The sequence below is a fragment of the Symphodus melops genome, assembly GCF_947650265.1.
Source record: "Symphodus melops genome assembly, chromosome: 6".
Lineage (NCBI taxonomy): Eukaryota > Metazoa > Chordata > Actinopteri > Labriformes > Labridae > Symphodus > Symphodus melops.
In genome coordinates this window covers 13023560-13049725 of record NC_136696.1, presented here as the reverse complement: position 1 = coordinate 13049725, position 26166 = coordinate 13023560, and the positions used below count along the sequence as shown (strand labels likewise).

The 26166-nt window shown below is 38.3% G+C and overlaps 1 long non-coding RNA gene across 1 annotated transcript; it reads left to right on the top strand.

Moving 5' to 3' along the window:
* Nucleotides 1-5183: 5183 nt before the first annotated feature.
* Nucleotides 5184-25275, top strand: LOC306825558. The gene is made up of 3 exons (XR_013779288.1): nucleotides 5184-5359; nucleotides 21526-21681; nucleotides 24899-25275. It is a non-coding gene; the product is annotated as an uncharacterized lncRNA (long non-coding RNA).
* The last annotated feature ends 891 nt before the right edge of the window (nucleotides 25276-26166 follow it).

Sequence of the window (26166 nt, the reverse complement as noted above, 5' to 3'; positions counted from 1 at the left end):
GCAGCCTGCCTTGCGTTTTAAAAAACAACTTTTCAATTAAGGAAACTTTCTTCAAGATGTTTATCATTTTACAAATAATAGATGACGTACAGTACATGCAGGTCCCAAACAGGAAAAAGCTCTCACAAGCTGTCATCCTGGGCGAATTAATACCTAAGACATTATTAGACAGAGTTAGGGCACATTCAAGACATGTTTTTTAAATCTTTGTAAGAGTTAGTGTAGAAGAAAACACGGCTGCTCACCCATCCTCTAAATCTCTTGACTCTTGGTGACTGTGGCTGCTCGGAGGATCACAGATTTATCGAGTGCCTGCTCGAGAGATGCACCTTCCCATATCAGCTGTAATATTATCAAGAGCCATTGATCATCCTGATAGAAGCAAATTGCAGCGAGGCACTCTTTACTCACAGCTGAAAAAGAGCCACATTGAATGGGTGGGGGGTACTCACATGCTAACATCCAAATGCTAATGAGTGGCAAGAACAGTGTGGTACGACGTGGTATTTATTTTCTGAATCTGAAGTGACATTCACATGGACGCACAGGCACAGCAGTCAGCACTTTCGTTGTAGAGATGAGACAAATTCATAATTAATACATTTCTGTCGTCCTCATTTGCCTTGAATATCTTTTTTAAGGAGGGCTAAACATTACTTTTGTAACTCCTTTTAGAAACGTGTTGTCAGAAATTTTCAGGAAATATATACATTCATGCTGTCGTTCAGTAGATCTTCAAGGTTTTGTTAGTATTGCTAAGCTGATGAAACTTTATTTTTTTCTCATAAACCGAGGATTTGTGTGGTTTTGCTGGCAGCACACGTTGTTCCAGATTTGTGTTGCTTGCATAGTTTTATAAACGACCGCATATTACACTGATTGTTCTGTTATATTCGTAGTATATTGAATTGTTCTCTTGTTCAACTGAGTCTTTTGATGCGTAGCATTTGTTGTGTTGTCCCATGGCAGAGTCTAGCTCGTGTTTACCCTCCTGCTCTATGATTTCTCATTGAGATATGGATACAGAAATTTGTCTTGTCAGCATGTGAGAGCCTCCTCTGCCTCCTCTTCAAGCCATTTTTCTCCTCATATTTTGCAAATGTTCTCTGTTGAAGGCCCTATTTGTCATTTTCTCATGTCTAACACTGAGCTCTCGAGAAACTGCCCAGTTTGTATTAATTTTATGCAGGGTAAACACAGAGATTGGGCTATGTATGTGAGGAAATTGGTGTGAAATCCACAAATCTGGGAAACACAACTCCCCCTGGAGTCTTTCTGTGATCAATTATTTATCCACTAAAGAGAGCCAAAAAAACATATTTATAGATCAACTTCTTTGAATTTTCAGAGGTTTTTTTTTTTTACCTTCAAGTAAATGTGTATATTGAGTATTTATATGGATGCCTGTGATGAATGTCAGATGAGAAAAACAACCTGTTGTAAGAAAGGAGAAGACAGAGATCAAAAGTAAAAGAGCGAAAGTGTCAGAGAGATGTTGGGATGTGGTGTTATTTTGCTTACATGCTGACAGGGCATGTTTAATGTTTGTGTACTCTGATTTCTAAGCTTATATTCTCCATCCCATCATTCAGTCACTGCTGTTAAACCACTGTGGTCTAAAGGGGGAAGGGACTTTTATTCAGTCGAGGCACTAGAAGCCAATCGAGGGTCTTTGTAACTCGTTTAGAGCAACCTTACAAACCAATAGTAATAAATTGAAGATGGTGCAGATGCAGCACTCAGCATTTTTTCTACACTTGAAACTGATACAACCATGAAGCATATATGGCTAAAGACTATCTTTGTGGTCATTGGGCAAGCCAAATGTATCTTATACATTTTTTAAAATGTTACATAAATGTTCTCAAAACTGGAGAGATAAGTTAAAAATAATGTTTGCCCAATGGATACAAAACAACAACAGACAAAGTGACACACACATTCCTCCACAAAACTGTTTTTCATCCATCCCCGGCACAATATTTATATTGTATTCAGAGCTGTGCATCATCACTGGCCTCATGAGCCAATTATAGTAATCCATTGAATGATTTGATTCAATTCGCTATCGCGATGCATCACGATTCATCCTTAATTTTCTATATTACTGCACATGGTTACTTTTTTGTCAAGACAAGCAGTCACATATGAACTCCTTTTATGTGCTAAAATTAATAAATTACATAAAGGTAAGGTTTCTGTGTTCAGTTCATTAGACCAGAGAAAGATGTTTTTAAGTCACTGCGTTCACATCTCAGCACGTTGTATTTCTTAGCTGAATCTGTGACGTTTGTTTTGTGCCTCTCCTGTGTTTGTATTTCAGACCAGTTGTATTAAGTATCTTCTACTGAAGGCCCTTCATTTTCAAATATAAATGTTTCACAACAAAAACACTACAACTACAGACAGGCCGGGAACTTTTATTGTGAAGAACTTGACAGAAATAGAATATTTTTGTCATAGAATGAACACAGCTTTATCTGACCTATACTTGGCGGTGATCATGTACAGTAGATGACTTCGTGGCGGAGTGTTTACAGCCACTCCTCTGACCTCGAGTCACCAACACAGCCACCCTCGTTTTGTCATCTTGGACTAAAGATAGCGAGACATCAGTTTAAACACAACTTAACCAGGTTGTGACGGGGTATATATTGAGACGCCATATAGTGACAGAGTTGCTACAATGGAAGTTCGAAATGCTTGACCGTCACAAGACTCGTGTAGACTCAAGTAATTCCTGGAAGTTGTTGGCAGGCAATTTGATTCCATTGATTCCGAGTGACATAGCTGATTTTTTGGTAATTTGTCATCAATAACTGCATTGATTTACAATATTTATACATTACACCGTCATGTGTGTATATACAATATGTTTATGGAGTTCCATAAATGTTTATTTTCCCAACATAACTTGGTTTTAAAGATTAGTGTTCATCCTCACAGATATTTCACCTGCTTTTTAATTAATTAATTTTTTGATTACTGATAACCATACAACTTCTATGCAGTCAACTTCTATTTAGAATAAATAAAATACAATAAAAATAAATACTAATTTATTTTCTTCCATTTCAGTAATCCCATGGTAAGAAAGGGCCCATGTAATCTTAATGATGTAATGTAATCTATCATTTCAGATGGTACAGATCTGAGACAGTCACCTGTCAGACTCCTTTTGTCCTGGTCTGTCCCTAGTCTATCAATGATTATTACCTGACAGCACATCGGGTCAGAGGAGGATGAGCATCAGCAGCATGCTCTCCAGGAAATCCATTGCAAGTACATTGAATTAAATCTCTTCACAATTTGTATGCAATCATAAACTTTGTAACACTGTATATACATGAAGACATAATATTTACAACTGCAGAATAACTTCACTGTCTGCTTTCCGTTTTGCAAAAGGCAGAAACATCTTTGGCTTGCATGTGCAGAAATCTGGAAAAAAAGTGTCATTGAAAAACACCACATCTCGACACATTGAAAACACAATGTTTATACATGTATAAAAATAGACATTCGATTTTTACTACGCACTTACGTACCAAGATGAATTCGTTAAATGAATGTCTAACAAAGGCAGAAACATTAATAACTTGTGATGCAGAGCAAAGTCATGAAAGCCCTGCTGGAGAAAACAGCACCAGACTTCAAGGAAGGAGCTCTTTGTCGTCCCTCCCAAGAAGCCTATGACTTCATTAAACAAATAGAGCAGCCATTTAGGATCACGGCTGGTTCCTCCCTTAAGGAGCTCCCCAATGCAGTGAGTGTCTTAGAGAAAGAAGCTCATTCACTCTCGAGGCATGGCTTCCATCACGCTGTGAAGTACAACAAAAAAAATCTACAAAAGATTCATACGGCTGAGTGTGTTCCAGCATCACTGCTGTTCCTACACTGCTAGTGTAGTTTCTTCTCCTTTGATGATGTGCAGATGAAGAAATATCCACTGACACCCAATATAAAGAAGTTTATTTACAAAGACAAGAAACGGCATCAAGCCAGGTTAGCCATGATACCTGGGAGAGTTACGAGCCAATTGTGATCCCTCTTGAACAAAGAAAGACTAGTATTTATACAGCATTGGTCAAAGCAACAGAACATTTACAACCTTAGTCAGACATGGGTCAACAAATGTTCCCCTCCTTGTGGTAATTCTGGGCTTATGGCCTTAAGATTTATAATTCCATGCAGGGTTGACTTCTTTATCTCTTCCTGCCTATACTAAGGGTCAACACCTGTTTTAGACCCAAAAGTTATCCTACAGTCTCAAGTAATGACCCCTAATAAACCACTTCATTCTCTTTGATGTTAAACCAAGCTCTTCCTTGAGAACACTAATTGCTTTACCAGAAAGTCACATTTTAGCAGCACAGTTACAATTCACATAATTGTTCATATCACACTGTGTCACAAGTATAATACACTTAACTAGCACACAGCCAGCATCAGTACTCTGCAGCGTAACAGAACATCACTTGTCCCCAGCCATCCTGACCTGCAGCATCATTGGTCCTCACCATGTGGCATCAAAGAAGGAGTCCTTGAAAATGATTTATTCAATTAGTATGATTATTTAAATAACTCATAACATGTTCGGTATAGGAAACCAGTCCTGTGGCATCACTGCTCCTCAACCATACAACGCCCTGTGCTCCGACAGTAGGTCACTTACACCCTAATTAGAGTACATGATTAGTATAATACAGTAGTAGCCTATGATACTTATAATATTGAATATAGTTCCCCATTTAGCCTAGTGCAATTTATTTTCAACATTGTCTATTTTAAACTTCTGTGTGCTTTCAGTCTCCCTTAGGGCTTCTAACTTACCTTTCCCTCTGCCATGATCATAACTAGCTGAGCTGAAAATTGATATTTACAGCTAAGAGAATCACGGAATTTCACAGAAAAACCACAAAACATCTAGAAACCAAAATCTTCCAAGAGAGCTGATAAAAGGAGTACGGTACCAAGGAGTGTAGAACAATAATCTGGGGCCGACTGCATGTGGAGAGCAGGTTTATATCCATGGCTGATTGTGATGAGCTGCACCTGTGAACTACACCTGCTGCCAATCTAGACCAGGGGGGGAAGGGAAACGCAGGAGGAGCAGACTGACAGGGAAAACAGACAAAACACACACACACACACACGTGGAAAGCACTAACAAACCCCAGATCACGACATGTGGTCTTGTTCAAGGGCATCTTCGCAGTACTTGGAACGTGACCGATCATCTCTCAAACTACCAGACCAACTTTATGTCTTTTTTATTTGGTGTGCACTGGGACTTCAATCGGTTACTACAGACTGGGCTACTGCTGCTCCTATCAACCATCAATGCATGTTAACACTGGTAAGACGGTGACATCCTGACTCAACTTTTCAACTTTTTTTTTCAACGTTTTTCTTCTGCAACGTTCTGCTGTTTTGAAATGGCAGCCTCTTCATGTGCAGTATTAGAATAATAGGCCTCTTTCTACTTATACTTTGTGTTTACTGCAATAATGTATTGTTGAATAAAGGTTTGATCACCAAATACAAAGGAATGATTAGATATCCATTGTATGAATGATTGTTGTTCACGTTTATATTATATCAGTTATTATATCATGTTTTACTTTAAGTGTTTTAATCTAATTGTTTGAGATTTTAGTTCAGAGGTTAAAGGTATTCTGTGAAGAGGGCTTGCAGAAGTGAGTGCACATTCCAACGTGTGTTTTTGGCCCTTTAAACTGAATCACTCACCAAATCAAACATAGGTTTAGTTTAAGGCCCTGAACAGTTAATTACTCACCCACTTTTATAGGTTCAGTGGGCTAGTTAATCACTTAAATGGTTTGTTGCTTAAAAGGAATTGGTTACTAGACTAGATGTCTGCTTGTGATAAGAAACAGGCCAGGTAGGATGTGTCTTCCCCTATAGAAGGTGAAAGGGTTCGGGAGTATGATGCACCAATGAGAGAAGGGGAACCACTCATCCGAAGACGCATAATTTGGAAGTTGCCCCAATCGGAGGATGGAAACCGCACATTCTTGAATGCATAATTTGGATAGATAATCTCTGTCTAGTGGATAAAAGGGTTCAGGGAAAGATGGTCAGGGCTCAGACTTCGTGAACTGATCCAGCATCTGTCTGTTGTCAGGGACGCGTGGTTTAAACCCAGAGACTCTGTAAATTGTATTCTTGATTCATCAGGTTAATAAATTGTGTTAACCTGAGACCTGAACCGTCTTCCTGTCATCCCTATCTTCTGAACAACGAGCACGTGGAAAAATTAAGGTAAATAAATTAAGGAGTTAGATTTCTTTTATGACATGTTGAGTAGAACAAATAGGTGATTTCCTAACAGCAGCTAACTGGTTCTTAAGTTTGATGATTTCCCTTTTCAAAGGTCCATTCCATGTTGTGCTATTCTTTCTGTTATGTTATGTCTGTTTCAATGCTATGTTTTCCTCTACAATTATATTATGAAGTAACAATGTCTGAAGTAATGATGTAACTTTGTTTTCAAGGATGGTGATTTCTGCTTGTAATTTAGCATTATTAGACCCATCAGCATTGTCAGTCATTATGTCTGCTGCCTTCATCTTTATCTTCTCAGTGAAAAATAGTGTTAAAGAAGGAGTAGTGTTCCACCCAACAGACTCTCTTCCATAGGTAATTTCAAAGTTTCTGCATCCGTATACCTCTCCGTGGGTGCAGAAACGCCCCATATAGCATATTCATTTAGGCAAACTTATTAAGTGGACCAGTGTTGTTTGGCTCATATGAAAGATGCAATGCTAAATGCACGCCATTAGTAGATCAGATAGCACTTTTTTTTTTACTGGTAGCCAGCTGCTCACTTCCGGGAACTATTGTGAGACTCTATGATCTGCCATTTCTGTAAAAAAAAAAACGGTCCATTGGCGTGAATGGAGATGTCGCATCTCTCTCACTATATGGCGCTGCGTCTGCCTATTTACAGTTACGAAATAGGCCGCCTCTGTTTGGCACACAAACGGGACACAGTGGAGCGCATATCTAATGCCCCAGACAGGAAGAGCGCTGTAAATTGATATAAATGTATGCGAAACAAAATAGAGATTTCAAGTGTGGACCCTTGGTCCCACTATGAAACGGAAAGGAGGGTGAGGGGGTGGTCTATAGAGTATAAAAGTTTGGGGTGTGTGTGTTGTGTAGTGTGTCAGCGTGTGTTCCGTCACACAGGTAGACCTTGTGTAATGATGATGATAATCTGTGTTGCCGTCAGCTGAAGAGACAGAAAGGAATTAGCTAATCGTGTCGGGGTTTAAAGTCAGCTTTACACTGACCATAACCAATATTTAAAAAGTTTTGAAGTTTTAGGATGCAGTTTTAGTTAAAATGGTACACTCCAATTTTCTTTACATACATTAATACATCATGATAAACTATCATTCAGGATTCAATGCCTGAAAATACTTAGTATCTGTATAACTCATGAAACTCTGCAATCATATCCATCTGTTTTGTGTTGTTATTTTAATCCATGATTTCTTCCTCTTATTTATACTATTTGTCTAAAATTAATCATCAGCCACTCTGCTGCCATATTTTAAATTGATTTGTTTGGCTTATGGTCATTGGCAGAATAATGCCTGGCATTTTTCAGAAACTCTTCCATTACAGTGCTCATCTGCTCTTGAGTAAGCCCAGTGATTGTGTTTGTTTGTTGCTCGGTATCCAGGATAATACAGGCAAACCAAATGGGCGGGGACCTCTTCTTCGGGCTTCCTTCTCATATTTTTTTGAATGAATTTGTGGTTAGACGCCTGAAATAAGGTCTGTGGTTAACACAAGCTGAAGAGATGTTGATGTTTTGTTAGACGAGATAAACTACGTTAGCTAAGACCTCATTTGTGAATTTTAAAGATTTTATGCAAACTTTAAACGGCGGTTGCTAACGAGTAGCTAACTAAAACTACAGTGGTTGTCACGTCATCACGCCGGGAACTCTCTCCCTAATCGTCCTTACAGCCTCTAGTCATGGTTTTTCAGCGTTCTTGCAAATATTAGGTTAGTAAACAACTTATTAAGCTAACGTTTAGCTAGCTAGTCAAATCTGCTGTTTAGATCGATGAAGCATTACGGTCATGACGTCATTATCAACCAACCACGGTGTAGTTTGCTGGAGTGTAACGTTAGCTTTTTACTTCTCTCGGTGGCATTAACTCTTCAAATTTCATATAAATGATGTTCATCTGTAAAGATTATGCCGCTGAACAAAACGTGTGTTAGACATCTTATTTTCTGCAATGATCCAAAATCCAATGCAAAAATCCCAAAGGCGAATTTTCGTAGGAACCATTTTTTCAGGTTGGCCTACAAAAATACATACATGTTACTATACCACTCTATAGGGACTCATTTTACTGACCTGAACTTAAATACATAATGTAAATCTTTCCAATACTGATTTAAACATCAGATTACGATATGTAACTAATAGGGATTGCTTTTAGGTTTGAGTACTTACCAGAGCTGCTTTGATTTGAGCAGGGGGATGATTGTCCTGCAGAAGCAGTAGCCAATATTTTGTGTCTGCATGCCAAAGGTAAATGAAAGTGCTGTATGTTGTTTTTTTTGGATACACAATGCTTATGTGTTTTGTTTTGTTGGCAATTTAAATTTTCTCACAGAACTTTATTAAAAAATCGACATCAGCAACTCAGCATTGTATTTGTGAGAATGAGAGCATACTGATGTTAGCATTTAATTCAAAGTTAAATCAAAACTCTGTCAAACTGTCTATCAAGATGAATATGATTTTCTAAAGAGAAATATTTAAATCATTGTTAACTTGACTTTTTTTTCTTTTGCAAAGCCAATCAATAGTACCACACTCCAAATATTTTTTCTTTTTTTGTCCAGGACACTCTTACAAAAGAGATTAAAAAAAAGAAATCTCAATTAGCTTTTTTCCCCATTTAAATAAAAATAAATACAAATATATCACAATACAATAGTAATTTCTGTTAACCCTTCAGCGTGAATGTCCCCTGTATGAGACTGAACTTTTAAATGTTTAAATGTAGGTTAATGTCCTTCATTCATGAATGAGAAAAATCTAATAAGTTTTGCCTTAACCCTATATATCGTTCATATTTGATCTGCATTAATGATTATGTGTTACAACAGGATTAGACACATTTACAAGCTGAATGAACACAATTCTGCTTGCCATAAAAAATGGCACATGTCCACCTGGACACTGACATCAATTACAGAAAAATTACAAGCCAGTTGGGAGCCTGGGTTTTCAAGGAACGCTAGCTCCTGGCTCCTTGTCTCCTCAACACAAGACCACACATTTGCATTTCTATCCACTTTGAATAATTGCATTTCCTTACTCTCCCTGTGAAGTTTGTTTTTATGTGATAGCTTTAGATCGGCCTCAGAGAAAAGATAATTATTCCCTTTGGTGAGGTTGCTCATGTTGGCTCTCTGCTGCGATAAGATTTGTTTAAGGGCCTTTTCCTATGACCCTAATGATGTGCTCTCTAATCCTTCATTCTTCTTTCCCTCTTTTGACTGAGTTTTACCTGAAGTGTAATACCTGCCCGTTTCAGACAGAAAGAGAGACAAAAAACAAAGAGAGAAGAAAAAACTAGGCAGGGGTGTCGTCAGCAGAGACACAGCAGTGATACTCAGAGGGAAGAGTGAATAATTGAGGAGCCTCCAAAGAAAGGAGTATAGTTTTGATGCTTGGGCTTTCAGCATGCAGTAAAGTAGCGACATGATGCCAAGCACCTTTACAAGCTGTTGAGGGGTCTCTCTCAATGAGATGGTAATACCAGTTCTTCCAAGCTCTGCTGCCACATGCTACATGAGAACGAGAGTGTGGAGGAGAATGTTCCTGAGGGTTTATTAAACTACACAGGCCTCTGTCACCATGACGTGCCTGTGATTAAACCATGCACAATAGCAGCTCCTCAACTTCTGACAGCCTCTTACAGCAGCACGGGGAGAGGCCTGGCTGATATTTGTTTGCACCTCTCAGTACAGTCCGCGCAGTGTACAGTGCTGTGTGCGAACAGCTTTGAGTGATGAATCCAAAGGCAAGCTGGTAAATAGCTTCTTTGGTTTGTAGGCAGCAGCAACAAACACAGAATATCCACAGAGTCAAGTGCAAAGGCGACTATATGACAAGTTTTCTGAGCCTTCTTTTGGTGACAGTCAGAGCTGTTTTAGTGGAGAGTGGCTGATTATCTGTGAGCCTTTTTTCAGCGGCCCCGCCAACAAACATGTTAATGGCGTCTGTTTCTTAAGGTTTTCTCCTCACTAGCTTTCTAACTGAAAGTCAATGCTCACGCTGCATGGCAAACTGTTGTACTTAACTATAAATGAAGTCCTTTGAATGCTTTTTTGTGTTTGTCCTGTAACCAATCAATGAGGTCAGTTATAAGTTTCATGTATCTTTGCACTTAGTTGTATATCTTGTAATGGAATATCGAGAATGGATGTGGGTTTAAAATGGCTTCAGTATTCTGTGTTTTTTCCTTCCTTTGTATTTTCAAATGCTTAATTCCTGAGGGCAGTAGTTTGACCTCACCTAGGGTCCAATTGAAAGATGAGGTATAAGAGGAGTTATTTCTTCTTTAAAGGTTTTGTTACCACTCTGACAGGAAAACTTCACTTGCTTCCAGGGGATTTATCAGCCTGAAGTCTTTGTGGCTTTAGAAACCTCAGGAGCTGTGAGGAGCTTATTCTGTGATTCCCCAAAACTTGATAAATCAAGAGATTTAAGAAATTATCGTTATTAAACTAATCTTTAAATGTTTTTGTATGTCTGTGGCATTATGTCTCTGCTGGCCTGAGTTAAGATTCCTGATCTTATACAACACATTTATAGTCTCTTGTTTCCTGAGTCGCATTGCCAAAAGCCTTGTAGCCTTAAAGTCTGCCATATAATATTCCTGCTTCACAATTTTTTTTTTCTTTATTTCTCCTCAAAAATGCTGTCCTTTTGTCCGTTTCCTGGATGTAGATGAAGCCTTAAGTTTTCTGATTTTCAAAATTACTTGTTTCGATTGTGTTGTTAAGCCAATTCACATTCCTTAACGCCATGATATCACTCATGGAATGTAGCGGTACACTGTGGTGTCTCACATTACTACCACTAAGTAACCATACAGCCAAAACCCTGTTAAAGTTACATAAAACTATATATCTTACCTTGAGCTGAAAATGTCTAAGAATTACGAATCATTGCTAAAACTGAACTTTACAGAAGGCTTTGAGAAACTGAAAGGTTGTATTGGAAAAACCTACCCCTCTCCATGCTGGGGAGAGCAAATGCTATCAAAATGATCACCCTACCAAAATGTATCTATCTTTTTCAAAACCTACCAATTCTCATTCCTGCAGATTTTTTTCAAAAACTTTAATTTTAGATTTTGTGTGGGGATATAAAAAACACAGAATATCAAAAAAGCACTCGTTCAGATCTACAAAAGAGGGAGGACTGTGCCTTCCAATATTCAAAAAATATAACTGAGCATCAAATCTGAAAGCTTTGACCTATTGGAAGATGGGGTTCCCAAACAATGAATCACTTAATTCTGCTCCATTGAACTGCAGTCATTAAATGAAACCGTACACATCATTGCTATCTCTACTTTTTACTAAACCAGTCTCTTCTATTAAATCAACAAGCCACAGTATAGCGGTGAGAAATTCAATCAAAATTCTTTTGCAAATTGAAAAACTATTTAACATCCCCAGTATAACCACGTTCACCAACGTGCCACAATCATGTATTTACTAAAGCTATAACAGACAGAACATTTCTTAATTGGCACTTAAAAGCCATTAAATGATAAAAGACATTTATTTAGAGGGCAGTCTTGCATCATTTGAGCAATTACAAAATAAATTCAATCTGTCCCAATCCAGTTGGTTTCACTATTTGCAGCTAAAAACATTTACAGATAATTTACCAAGTTCTCCGATGTTAAATGAAAATCACCCTCTATTAGAAATACTAAACTTATCACCCACAAGCAAAAAGCTTATTGCTAAATTTGCCGGTTATTTCATTGTACCCATCACATCAGCAGACGGTGTTAAAAAAGCATGGGAAAATGAACTATACCGAAACAGCAATGGGAAAGGACACTTTCTCAGATTCACAATTGCTCAATTAACAGCAGACATAGACTCATACAGTTTAAACTGATTCATCGTTTCTATTATTCCGAAGTTTCACTACACAAATCCTATCCTGATGTATCTTCAATATGTGACAAATGTAAATCAGCTGAGGGATCATTGTCACATTTGTTTTGGGAATGTCCTATTATTCAATCATTTTGGTCCAGCATCTTCTTCTTTTACTCAGGGGTCTACCAGAGAAACCCTGTCTCTGACAGGGATATGATCTTGTTTGGATTGTCTTCAGAAACACAACATCTTTCACAGCATATTAGGGCTGCATTGCTTCTTGGGACTGTTTTGGCCAAAAGACTTATTCTCAAAGAGTGGATAACTCCATCTGCACCGAACTTCAGGAACTGGCTAAATGACCTTGTGAATGTAATAACTCTTGAAAGAATACAGTTTATACACTCTACAAATATGTATAAATGGGAAATAACCTGGAATCCTTTACTGAAATATATTGGGTCATAAGTTAGGCAATCTTTCTAGATTCTTTCTACATATTTATATTTTTTTGTTTTTTCTTTATTAGTCTTTTCAGATTAGCATTTTTACATTTATTTTTCTCTGTATAATAGTTTCAAATAATTATTGTTACTGCTATACTGCCTGATTGCTATGAAGATGAATTATATTGCTATTTATTTTCTTTATTTTCTTTTATTATGAGCGGTGGAGGGGTCCTCAGGAAGCAATCCAGTGTTCGCTCCTTGGGAGCCCTTGATGCCGAACAACACTCATCTACCTTGCTATACTCTGGATCGTCTCCCGATCCAGAGTCAGAGCAGGATGGATGAATATATACATACAATATCCAAGTACTCTCTCCAATATTCTCTGTACCATTATGAACCTTGAGCTATGAAATGTTGATGGTGTCTCTCTCCTCAAGTGTGTGTGGTTGTGAATGCAGCAGGAGCATTTGACTAACGGGATTTTAACTGTAAAAATTCAATAAAAAATATATTTGAAAAAAACAAATGACCACACAAAGAGAAAACACTGCTAACCTGAAAATATAATGTAATTAGACACTAAGGGCCTGATTTACTAAGATCTCAATTAAAGAGTACTAAATTGCGTGTTCATTGCAAAAGTTGTCACGTTTGGCTTGTGCGCGTTTTGCGAGTGATTTACTAAGAACATTTGTGTGAGTGACGTCAGGTGCAAACCTTGTGGAGGCGGTAGTATTTCTGTCAGGCTTTTGCGTGTTCTACTGGTTTACGTCACAGAGAGTTTGGACGGAAAGCTGGACGACTGCAGGCGCAAAATAGATATTGGTTAGAGGCAAATGATTTGTGTTAAAATTTGGAATATTAAAAAAATACATAATTTATTTTAAGATAAAACACATTGTCCATGTTTTTTAATAAAAGCTTTCAAATGTACAATAGTTCCTTGTTAATTTTCTTTTTAGCACTTTGGATTGAGCTAATATAAAGTTAGGACGAATAACAGGCAAATACTTTTTCAACAGCAGTAAAGTTGTACCTTTTTTAAGAGGGAATAAAAGTCATTAAAATGTTGTTTGTTTGTACACAAAATGAATCAGTGGTGGTTAGGTAATGCTTCAGTACTGATTAACTACCCACTACTACTCCACTTCATTCTCTTGATTAAAAGCTACTCTATAGAATTGGATTAGAAACTACTCACTATGTGCGCCTTAACTAATGGTTAACTAGTACCGTAAATTCCGGACTATAAGCCGCTACTTTTTTCTCACACTTCGAGCACTGCGGCTTCTACTCCGGTGCGGCTAATGCATGGATTTTTTATGGGGGACAATGAGCTTCTGCCGCAAAAACATTTGACTTCGTCACGTCGGATCTTAATATCAGTCATTTTGCGCTTCATGCACGCACCCTCATGATGGAAAACACACGGAGAAATACATATGATGCAGCTTTCAAGTTAAAGGCGATCGACCTGGCTGTCAAAGAAGCTAACAGAGCTGCTGCACGTTAAGATGACACTGACAGCGACAACAGAGACTGAGGAAGTGAGTAATGAAGTCATTCTGAGGCAGTGAATGGATGGACTTTTTCTTGTGAAATATATTACGGTCATCTTTTTCATCAGCCGTGTTACAGACACCGTCGGCTAGGCTTCGTATTGTAACGGTTCATGTTGTAAAGTCAGTAGTTGATAATGTGTTCATAATTCCGATTATGTGGAGAGTCAGTGAATGCACCACCGAGAACGTGTTGAGTGGCTGTATGAGAGAACGCTGGAGGAGAGAGTTGGATTGTTACGGCAAGTTATGTTGCTCTCTGCTGTAAACGGCGTGGTCACGGCCGACAGTGATCGGGTTATTAAAAATTATTATTTGAACGCTCTCGTCGTCCTTTAACGTCCGTACGGACGCTACAGTATTTGCGGATGTTACCGGTAGCCTACGTCTGTGTAAATAGCTCTTGTTATAGCGTGGACACCTGCGGCTTATAATCAAGTGCGGCTTATATATGTACAAATACATTTATTTACTTATTTTTAGCCGGTGCGGCTTATATCCAGGTGCGCTCAATAGTACGGAATTTACGGTAGTTCATTCCCCATTGATTATGCAACAATCTTTGTGATCTGTCTAGTGTCCATTATCTGAGAAATAGTCATGAGTTTCTCTTGAAAATGTGATAAGGAAACCTCAAGCCCTCTCCTTTTCATTTTCATATAGTTCTTTCTTTTTTTAATTAATTCTGTTGCTTAGATGTGGTCGAACCACAGTACCCTTCCTTGGTTTCGGAATATTCCAGACCTCCACCATAATCATCTCTAATCTTTATGGGAGATAATTCACCATTATTGATATTGGTGGCTTGTCTGAGTTTTGGCGTTAAAGCTTGAAGCGCTTGCTGTATCTCAAGGTCTGTTTCTGCCAGCAAGAGTGAGTTCGGTTTGAAGGAGCCGTTCAGTGAACTGTGAGGCAAAAATTGCCCTCTGCTCCTTCTTTCCGGCCAAATATATTTGGTTCCTTCCTTCTTGGTCTGTCAGCCTGTTCTGTTGTGTAAGTGACTGAAGAAGGGTATCTTTTACCATTTTTTAACTTTCAACCTCACATTTTCTACTTGGCTCCCTCAATTCTGGTCAGTATGAGTTATTTTGAGAGGCTTTCGTGGGTTTTTTTTTTTTTGGTTTTGTGTTCTCTTTTCTTCCTCCTTCCATTTCCTGTAATTCAGACCCCTTTAAATTTTTCTCTCTTTGTTGTATAAAAATATATAAATTTATATAAAAAAAACAACAATAAAAACCCTGAAATATCACATGGTCATCAATACGTTTCTTTTTTTTCCCTGTCAAGATGGGATGCTGAATGTACATTGATGAAAAATAAAGTGCACTTTTATGATTTTTGCAAATGGCTGCATTGAAACAAAGTGAACATTTTAAAGGGGTCTGAATACTTTATGTAACCACTGCATTTATGCTGCCATCTTGGATTGGGTCGAGTGGCCAACGACCATTTCTATATTTTCTTTAGAGAAACACAAAAGACCATTTTGGGCTGGGTATCCAAGGTGGTTGGATAAAGATTATTATTATTATTATTTATTTTTTTTACAAATTATACTACTATATTACTATATCATGATGACAGAGAAGTTTAACTACAGATGACATGCATTATGTCCTGTTAAAGGTCACCAAACAGAACCACTCTAATGATTGTTACACTAAATCAGCAACATCTCTTTAAAACCCACTGGCTTGATGGATAAAGCTGTAACATTACTTTTTTTAATCACAGAAAAGCTTTCATCCATTTCTTCTGGAGTGAGTGCTTTGCAGAATAATTCTCACTCAAACATTGATTTTTCTTCCACACAACTTTATTTGTGCATAACCAACATTTTGTAAGAGATACAAAAATGTCCAATACTCATCACCCATGAAGGTTTTGAGATTTTGCATGCATCACCAATGTCATAATGGTCACACCTGCAACATGTGAGTCCAATCATCCCTGCACATGCCACTTCAGCAAAGCCTGCCCCCATACAGAAGTCATACCGCGAAGTGTGACACATTTTGTTGTGATGTCTTTAATATGTGAGAGGTAACTTTGATGGGAGGGAATAGGGCAGGTGTAGCATCTCAACCCAGAGGTGCTAGATTTGTGCCTGTTGAATATCAAAACTTTTGCCTATTATTTGCGACTAACAGAGTCCAGTTGTTTTACATTGTTGTAAGTTCCAGGTAATGAATGATTATTAAAAATGCCATATTTACACTGTTGTTGTTGTTGTTGTACTGTTGGTGAGGATGAGATAACACCCATATATGACCTTAAATGACATGCTGTATAAGTCTAGATCACATTTTTAATCATATATGTCAATTAAAACAACCAATTGACTATAAGCTGTCTATTTAATAATAATTTTTTATCAAACATGTCTTGAAACTTTTGCCCTTTTATACACATTGCAGTAATATAATACTTCTTCAGAAAGGACAACATGGAGCAGGATGGGAATAGCTTTGTGTTATCAAATGCGGCATGCACCCATGACAAGATACACTTTATATACCCAAACCTAGCTATCCATTTTACAAAATATCCTAACTCCCCTGCTGAGAACAGCTACTTGCAGATTCATATCTTTTGTAGTGTATTTGTCTGAAGTCATTTGACACTGTTTAGCTGTTGTGAGTTGAAGCAGATGAGGTACCACTGCGATCAGGTATCCATTATTTTATGCTAGTGACTTGAAGCACAGGGCATTTTCAGCTCAGAATTTCAGGAGAGCAGAGTTAGCTGAAGGGAAGGAACAAGTTCTCCTGGCATGGCACATTAACATCTACCTCTAATGTTCTTTTTTTTTTTCTTTCTCGTTTTAGACCCTTTAAGCAATTTAGCCTTTAATCATCTACACTGCTGTACAAAAATGATGAATCCCCACGGGCAGATCAAGCTTAGCAGAGAGAGAACATATACTCCTCAGCATTTAAAAAAAACAAAGGTTGGGGATGATTTAAATCAGTCTATTATTAGCACTAATTTAGGTCATGATAACAGATTGCTTTTGTCCAGAGGTTGCACCTTTTTGCTTTGAGATAAAAACATCACAACATCAAATACAAGCTGACAGTAATTAGCCGAGTGCATGCATGCCAGAACTTCATTTTGGCCCACTTTTTTTTGCCTTTGGTGAGTTACTGTCAGAAAAACAGAGGCAGAATGTTTTACATAACTATTGCTCTCCTTTGTGTAATCAAGAACACCCATTGAGAATCATGCCGCATGAGTGGGATGGAGATAAAATACCTTGAGAACTAAAATAAAGAACAAACTGTATCATGCCACAAGTACTATAGAAGAGTAATGGGCTTAATTATCTGCTAATGAATCTTACACTTACTTTATCAGTTTGTTATTTCCATTACAACAGTCCAACACTTCCTGAACATTATCGAGTTCAGTTATTGCTGATGCTGTTTAGTTATAATTTGAGAAGCTGTACTCGACTTAGGTTCTTTTTTAACAAAATTGGGCTGCAAAGAACACTTTTTTTTTAATATTAGGGGCACCTCAATAATGTATGGTGGTCAAATTTAGGGCACAACCGATATGGGATTCTTTGGGGTTAGTGTTTTTGGAATCGGGATATTAGAAAAAAAATTAGCAAACAAATCTGATTTCATAAACTGGCCGATATATTTCATTTAATATAGATATAATAATCATACATTATATTTGTAAAGCACTTTACATTTGTGAATCTCAAAGTGCTACAGTGTTTAAAAGAATGAAAGAGTTGTTAAAACTTATAAAAGCAATATTAGCAGAAGGCTTTTCATAAAACATAAGTATTATGGCTTTAAGATATAGACATACACATTTATTGCTTTTATCCCTTAGTTGCAGTTTTCAAACGCTTGTGGCGTTACGACCCTGGCTCAGGGGAAGCAACATAAAGGAGTCAAACGCAAACTGTCAGCAAGGAAAATATCTTTTTTTCTAACAGGTTAATCAAAAAGTCAGAGGCAGGGAGGAAATGGCTCAGGCCATGATTCTGGTCCTGGCTGCAGATTTGAGAGAGAAAGGTGGAGTTTGACTTGAAGGTTTTTGTAGTCGGCGCCCAGGTACAGCCTATCAGTGGTTGAAATGACACAAAGTCAAACAAGCACATGACAGTGGAAAAGATATACAGTATAACAAAGACAAGTTGGTCACAGACTACAACAATGATTACATGATTTGAAATATTGCCTGAGATAAACGCCTAATGACTTCCCCATAAAGTGTATTCTTCCACAGTAATGCTTTAGCTAAATGCTTAAAGAAGCTGAATCTCCTTGGCAGCAGTTTGAAATTAACTGGATAACCGGACATTTGTTATGATTAATAGTAAGTGTTGGCTACTAAAGCACGTTTGCAATACATCCCTGTATAAATATGACGTGTCATATTTACATGTCATCCTACTCGTTGGATGTTGGAACCAACATCCTTTGTCTTACATTTCCTCAGATGAATCGTTTTTTGTGTTAAGGAGCGTTTTTTGGTAAGATGCCGTCAATTATGACCTTAAAAAATGAAAATGAACTGAGGGGTTCCAGTATAATTCTGAGAAGAGAACTGGTCCAATGATGGCAGACTACAGACTGATGGGACATGATAGGTTGGGTCATTCATATTCAAGTGACCATATAACTATATGGTAGCGAAAAATCAGGTGTCATCTAAATCACTACAATTAATCCTGACAGTGTGTATTCACTGGCTACCCACTGATTCACTGTTTAATGATTGGAGAGAATACAACTGAACTGTGTAGGTGGCACCAGTAGAATACCTGGCATAAAGAGCACATTTCAGCCTGAAATTTTTTGGATAGACTATCGATTAAGACTGACTTATTAAGTGTTTGACTTAAAGTATTCTACTTTGTGTTAAACAGTCGACAAAGATTGTTGCCTTTTGGATGAAATCATACAACTGTTTTTTCAGTGCGAGTGCCTACTTTGGCTCCAGAGTTTGGTTAGTCTTTGAATTGCTTTGCTTGTCAAAATGAAGCCCTCAGGTGTTGAGTGAATCCTGCCCAGATCCCGCTCTGTAAGTACTAGATCACACTGGGTGCATGTACAACTCTGGGGTACTCGAGCGCTTGTGGGAGTCTGCTCAGGTAATTACAGCATCTGTTAAGCGCTTTGCTGATTGTTTTTATCTCCACATGGTCACCACTCCAGAAAACCAATTACCCAGGGGAATACTAAATCAAGACTGGTTTGTTATTCTTTTGCAAAAAGGGAATGTGCTCATCATTGTTGACATGCAGGTAAAAAAAATTACCAGAGCAACACGCAACAAAGACTTTAATGTAGCGGAAAAAAACTTTTCAAAACAATCATATAAAACAATTAAGAGTATAACGAAAAAGTTTGTAGACACAACTGAAGGTCTCAGAGCAACAACCTGCCTATAATTTGTTCTGTCTTCTTGAATAGAAGTAGCTTTGCATTTTGCAATACAATGTGCATGCCATTATTCAATGACTTAAGCATTGCTGCAGATTTAATAACCACAGAAATTGGAAATAACTTAAAGTAGGCCTTACTAGGTTTTATTTTCCCCATATATGCTCCTGATTTTTCAAGGATCAGGACATGCATGGTGAACTCTGCAATGTGCATCTCTTTAAGCTGTGTGGTGAATCCTTTTTAGCCTCCATGTTGGCTGCTACACGCTGTTGTCCTTCCCTGAAGTATCTCAAATGTCAGAGAAGCACAGATCCATCACCTTAGTAATGTGACTTGGTAAAACCTGATTGTTTAGATGGATAGATGTAGTGATTAACATTAAGTCTTGATTAATTGTTCTCATTTATTGTGTCGACAGAATAGTTTTCTTCCTCCCCTGACCTCAATCTTCAATGTCCTTTGTAACCACTGTGATGACTTTGAGTTCTATTTTCTCCTCTCTGGTTCCTCTTTTGCTCCTACTTCAGTGCTTTTGCGAAAAACCTATAAGCCGATTTAAGTTTCCGTTTTAAGAAAAACCCATTGAGGAAAGTGAAAAAGCTTTATTCTCCTGGAAATGCGCCGGATTGCCTTTTATAGTGGTGCTTGAACTCTTTTTATTTCGGCAGTGCTTTAAACTACCGTGTCTAATTGTGATGGCATTTTTAATTAAAAGTCAAGGATATGTGGTTGTTTGTGAAGGGAGACTAATCTGTTCCTGCCTCCACCTCTCCCTCTGCTAGCTATCTGCCATCTATCTGCCTAATGAGAAAATAGAGAAGCCAGCGCAGGACTTGTTGATATTTGCCTTTCTCTAAGTAGATTTCTGTGAATTTACGATTAGCAACCAAGCCTCAGACCGTGCCGCGCTGTAGCTCAGAGACCTTATGTATTACTAAAGATAACAATGAGCAATTTCCCTCAGGCCGCCCTTTTTATAAAGTCCCCAGATCCCGTCAGTGTTGGCTGCATTCTGAACTCTATATTGAATGTGTTCATTTTAAAAAAAAGTTGTTTACCAAGTGCACAACTTGAATTTATTTTTCCTTAATAGATATCATTGATATTTTCTACTTTGTATTCCACAAACAAGAGGTGGATTGATTGTGCAAATCTATCACAGCCACAAGGTCTGATTGTGTGAACCATTCTTTATCTCGACTTTCTTCCTACTCGTCACCTGGCTGGTGAGTAGCTTTTTTAGAGAGCAGGGGGGAGGCAATGTGAATAGGGAGACAATTATTCAAACAAAGGACAAAGGTTCAAGCCCTTCTGTCAGCAAACATCCGTCTTGCTGAAGTGTCCGTGAGCAAAAAATGCAGAATCCCTGCCAGTTTTTTTTTTTTTTTTTACCTGACTCTGATTTCTGACCTCCCTGAGAGAGGACATGCACAATGATCAATGAAAGATCCAATTATTATTTAATTTCCACCAATGCTTTGTCATCTTATAAGTATTTTTATCACTTTTAAGTCCAGGTAGGTGGGGTTTTTTTTTAGGTTTTCTCAAAGGTCATCCAAACAAACTTTGTTTTCCCTCCCTTTTTTCACTCGTGCACAGATTAAAATAGAACCAAATTCTATTTAAATGCCTAGCAGAGTGTCATAAAAGTGGGGAAATAAAACAGAATGTCTTAGAAAACGTTCAATGTGTGAAGCTGTGCTCTTCAAGAACTATAAAACAAAGAGCTTGTTGAGATTCAGTGCATTAGAATGTTTAATCTGTGAGGAGAGAGCGCTAAAGAGGCCCTTGGCTGAAGGGCTTGTCCTATGCGGAAAAGTTTACATTTGAATGATTGTTAACTGTGACTGTCCTTGTAGCCCTGGCTGTGGTGTCTGCAGAGGTTCATGCTGCCCCCTCCTCTCTACTCCACAGTAAAGGCTCCACTGGGGATTCAGGGCGACAGCTGGGACTAAGCAGAGAAGAGCGATTACTGTTGTGCTCCACCATTCTGCTCCATGGAGAGGGACCAGTGCCAAACCTTCCAGCTGAGGAAGCAGAGCCATGCCTGTGGGCAAGCTAACCCCTGAGGTGGGCCACAAATGCAACAAAAATCCAATTGATTCCAGCTCACAACCATTAGCAAGACTCATGAGGGCTTTGCAATGGCTACCTCCACAACATCTGAGGGATAATGTAACCTTAAGTTTAAGGAGGTGAAAAGAAAAGAGCAGGTAATTTTTTGGGCGGGAAAAATAGATTAGATCTATCAAAAGCATTATCAGTGGTTTTTGACCGTATTAGATACAATCTACATGAAATCAAAGACAGATTGTCACCCTCTTCCAACATATTCTACACAGATACACTCATTGATCATGTATATACCATTTTCTGACACTGAGTACAACATCCCTGACATAGAAAGGCCAGAGCCAAGGGAGAACTGTAAACTGGAATTATGTGTACTGAGGAGAAGGTAGAGGTTGGCAGAAGTGGCTATAGTGGCTATTCATCAGTTACAGTAGCTGCAGCTCCAGGGATGTAGTGCCACGGTTGCCCATCAGCCAGCTGTTGAGCTATAAATGGCAGCAGGCATCATTCACATAAATACTCTGTTCAACCATTGCAGATATACATACCACCAAGACGCCATTTGTTAATCATGTTCTGTACAACACAAAATATGAAAGTGTTTTAATGTATGATAATATATCATATGGATGCTTATGTGCAGCTCATTCGTGAGTCACATGCTTTGATGTAACTTGCCAACATGCTGTGAAAATTAGATGTAGCTTGGCAAGTTTCCCCGGTAACTATTAGCTAATTAAGAGGAAAAACAATGTTTCGAAATCTTATCCAGCACACAAAGATTTAAAGCTCCTGTAAGGGACTTTCGTTTTGTTGCAATTTCGGCACTCTCTGTGGACAAAGTGTTACAGATTTTCTCCATCCTAATCTTGTTTTGTGCATGCATAGTTTTGTTTTTTTCTAACAACCCCCCCCCCCCCCAAAAAAAAAAAAAATGCTTAATATAAACTGTCAAGTATATCACTCACTGGGAATATTTGCTTTGGAAAATCATTCTTTAGCATATTCATCTGACATCTACCATGCCTCAACAGTTACAGGCATACTGTAATGACACAGTCAACTCTTTCTCAGATGGTCTTGTTTGCTTTTGTAAGTCATAGAGACATTGCTGTACATTTCTGTTTCTTTTTCAAAGTCAGTTAAACACTCCTGAGGGGTTTAAAATGGACATTTTCATTGTTTTGTAATTCTTAATTAAATCAAAGCTTGTTTAAAAGAATAATCTAATGATTATTAAACGTATAGATTTATTGCTTGTATGATCAGTTGCACATAAGAAACAAGTCATAATGAGACTTAAGATTGAAAGGTTGTAGTAGTAGTAGTTCCCTGAAAAGGTCTTGAGACAAACCCTCTCAAGGTTTAGTGGATAGATATTTAAGGCTTTGTCTGAGGCTACAACATCAAAGATGCTGGAGAATGTACTGCCCTTTGACAGGCTAACATCGTGTCTGATGGTTGTACATTACAACTCGAGCTTCCTGATGTAACAAAACAAGACATTGGGTTATTTTTATTTTCCCCAATGATGAAAAACAGTGAATGTTTATTTGTAGTGTTGAAAATGTCGCCTAAGGTTAGGATCCTGACTTTGTATGGAGGGATGATTTGGTTCATCTGGGCAGAAAATGGTTGAAATTTCCAGCCAAAACCCCCTCGAGTGGCAAAAAACGAGTTCAAATCCAAACTGATATAATTCTCTCTCTCTGACCTTCATAACATTAATTTAGCACCATTAGATACACTGTTAGATACACGGGGCTATCGCAGCAGCATAGTGTGTTCTGTCTGGCACTTGAATCTGGTGGGAGGTGTACAGTTCAGTGTGGGTCTTTGTGTGTGTGTGTGTGTGTGTGTGTGTGTGTGTGTTTTCGTAGGTGTGTAGAGCAGTTCTTAGGGGTGTACCTTAGGGCAGCTGAGACTGTCCTTGTCTGGGCTTTCAATAGCCAGTATAGAGTTGTGTGTTGAGCAGAGAGTGGGTGGTGTAATTTTCCCCAGCTCTTCCAGGCATCTGAGCCCACTTGCTAGGCCTGTTTTGGCCCAGAAAGAGGGGCCAGGTGTCGACTCTCGTACAGAGGGCTTTGATGCCAGAGTGCAGTGAGATGTCAGATTCGGAAAGAACCCCTTCTGCGTGCGTGCGTGCGTGTGCGCGCGCGTGTGTGTGTCTGTGTGTGTGTGTGTCAGAGAACAGTTTAAAGACGAGGGGCACCCTAACTGCACTAATTAAGTTTGAGTGCAACTTCAGTCTTTTGCCAACGCTTTGTCAAGGCCATCCTCAAGTTGTTAATCTTAACAATACTTAAAACAGGAGTTATCTGACATTTCACACTATGATGACATTCATCGTCAGATTCATTGAAAGAAAAGTCAGACCATTAAATTCTCCTTTTATTAACCAAGTCAAAAAGGATAACATCAAATTCACACTGCCTGTGCTTCCATCACTGAAGTTCTGTAGGAGTGAGATAATATAATATATCAGTCACTTTAAAGCAAAGCATCAAGTCTTTTTTTTTTTTATCATACAAAAGACCACAATAGGCTTAAAGTAAAAAAAGAAAAAAATCCATGTTCTATATGCTGTTACTGATGACTGTTTTTGATAAAGATATGATTTTCTTTCAAACAAGAATGACAAACCAACAATGTATTATTAAACCAATCATTTCTATTATTATTATTATTATTATTATTTGTATTTCATTTTTCAAAGACAGGCTGAAAACAAAGTCTGAGAGCACCATGTCAGGTTTAGTTAATTAATGGCAGAACACTTTTCTCCGCCCTCCGGGTAGAGTAGGTGGATTGTATTTACTACAGTTAGATTTTGTACATTTTCACTTTGCATTACAATCTGCACTCTGTGGCTCCTGTGAACAGCTTTCTCTATTCTGAAGAAATGCATTCATTATGTGTGCACTACGGCTCGAAAGAGGTTGGATTTTATTGTGATAAAATGCCTGCTGAATTTATAAACCTAATGGGATGGAAATAGTTTTATAATGCCTGGCTAAGCTGCATACATTTCTTAAAGTCAACCAACGACTGAAAGGCCAAGTGTTTATGGCGCTTTGTCGAACCATCAGTAAGCGTTTATCCATTACTGTGCATTTTAATGTCTTCAACAGTTTACTTAATTTGTCTGAAAAGGTTGTGGTGTGGTTGCTCCATAGTGTGAAAGTGCCATTTCTGCTTTTTCTTGTTTTCTCAGTGAGGATGAAACCATTTTTTGTGTCAACGTACAAAAGCCGAGAGCCATTAAGGATGAGCCCTATGAGATGGTACATCAAAGCCCAGATAGTGCTGTTTGACAGGCGCTCCCTCATTGCCCTAACACGGTCGACAGACTCCCTCCCTGGAAGGTTAGATAACGCTTAGCATCTCAATGAGGCTCGTCCTGTCACAGGTCAACTCTGTGCTGCGAAGTTCATAATGAGGAGAAAAGTGCATCTCTTACTCCACTGTCTTTGGCTCGTGCTGTCGGAACCTGCGCCACATCGCCCTTGTGAGAAGAATTGTCATTATGGAAGGTGGGGATGCTGGAGAATCACAATGTAAATTAAATATGCTTATTAAAGGTGAAGGATAAATGGATTATTTTTTAATTGGTCTGTTATTATGAGTACTTGATTGGATTGTCCTTCGCAGGCTATTGATCCTGGGGCTGAGGTTGATTAAGAAGTGAGCCAAGGATGAGTGAGTTTCAATGTGCGTGGTGAATATATATTATTTATTCAGGACGCGATGCCCTGAAGATCAGTTCTGTGGAGATTTTAAATTCTTCTGCAGAACTTAAGATAAAGGATCAAGAGTAACATTTATTTCAGACAGAATAGGAATTCCTCCAGAACTGTATTATTCAGTAACAATAAGCATCAGGTTAATGTAGTACTTGTTAAAGGTGGGACACAAATTAAATGCGACAATACATCATTGTTCTGCCATGTGATACAATTATCAAACTGCTGGTACCATATATAATATTTTTTCGAGACCACATGGTGAATGATGGTAACGTGAAGAAAAGTTAGTGTCGTGACTTGATCTTGCCAATCAAAAAAACAATGAGCCTACTGTGCGTTTTTAATTGAAGAATCCTGTTCCGTGTGGCATGGAAATAACACAGTCAAGAAATCAGTGCAATCACACTCAAATGGTTTTAATTTGATATAGTTAGGTCATTTAAGGTCATTTACTAATAGTTTAGCCTGGACTAAATGCTTAGTCCAGGCTAAACTCCAAAGTGGCGGACAAACAAACAGTGTGTCTCCCACGGTGAGCTGCTCACCTGCCAGTGATGACACCTTCCTCCATTTGTACCTTAATCACTTAACCATGTACCATATTGAGTATGCCACCGACTGTGACAAGGAAACGCAACAGAGAACACATATACAGTACATATTGAACACACAAATGTCTGTAACAAGTAGAAGGAAAAAAAAACAGCCTGCCTTGCCACTCTCACCTTCTTACAGG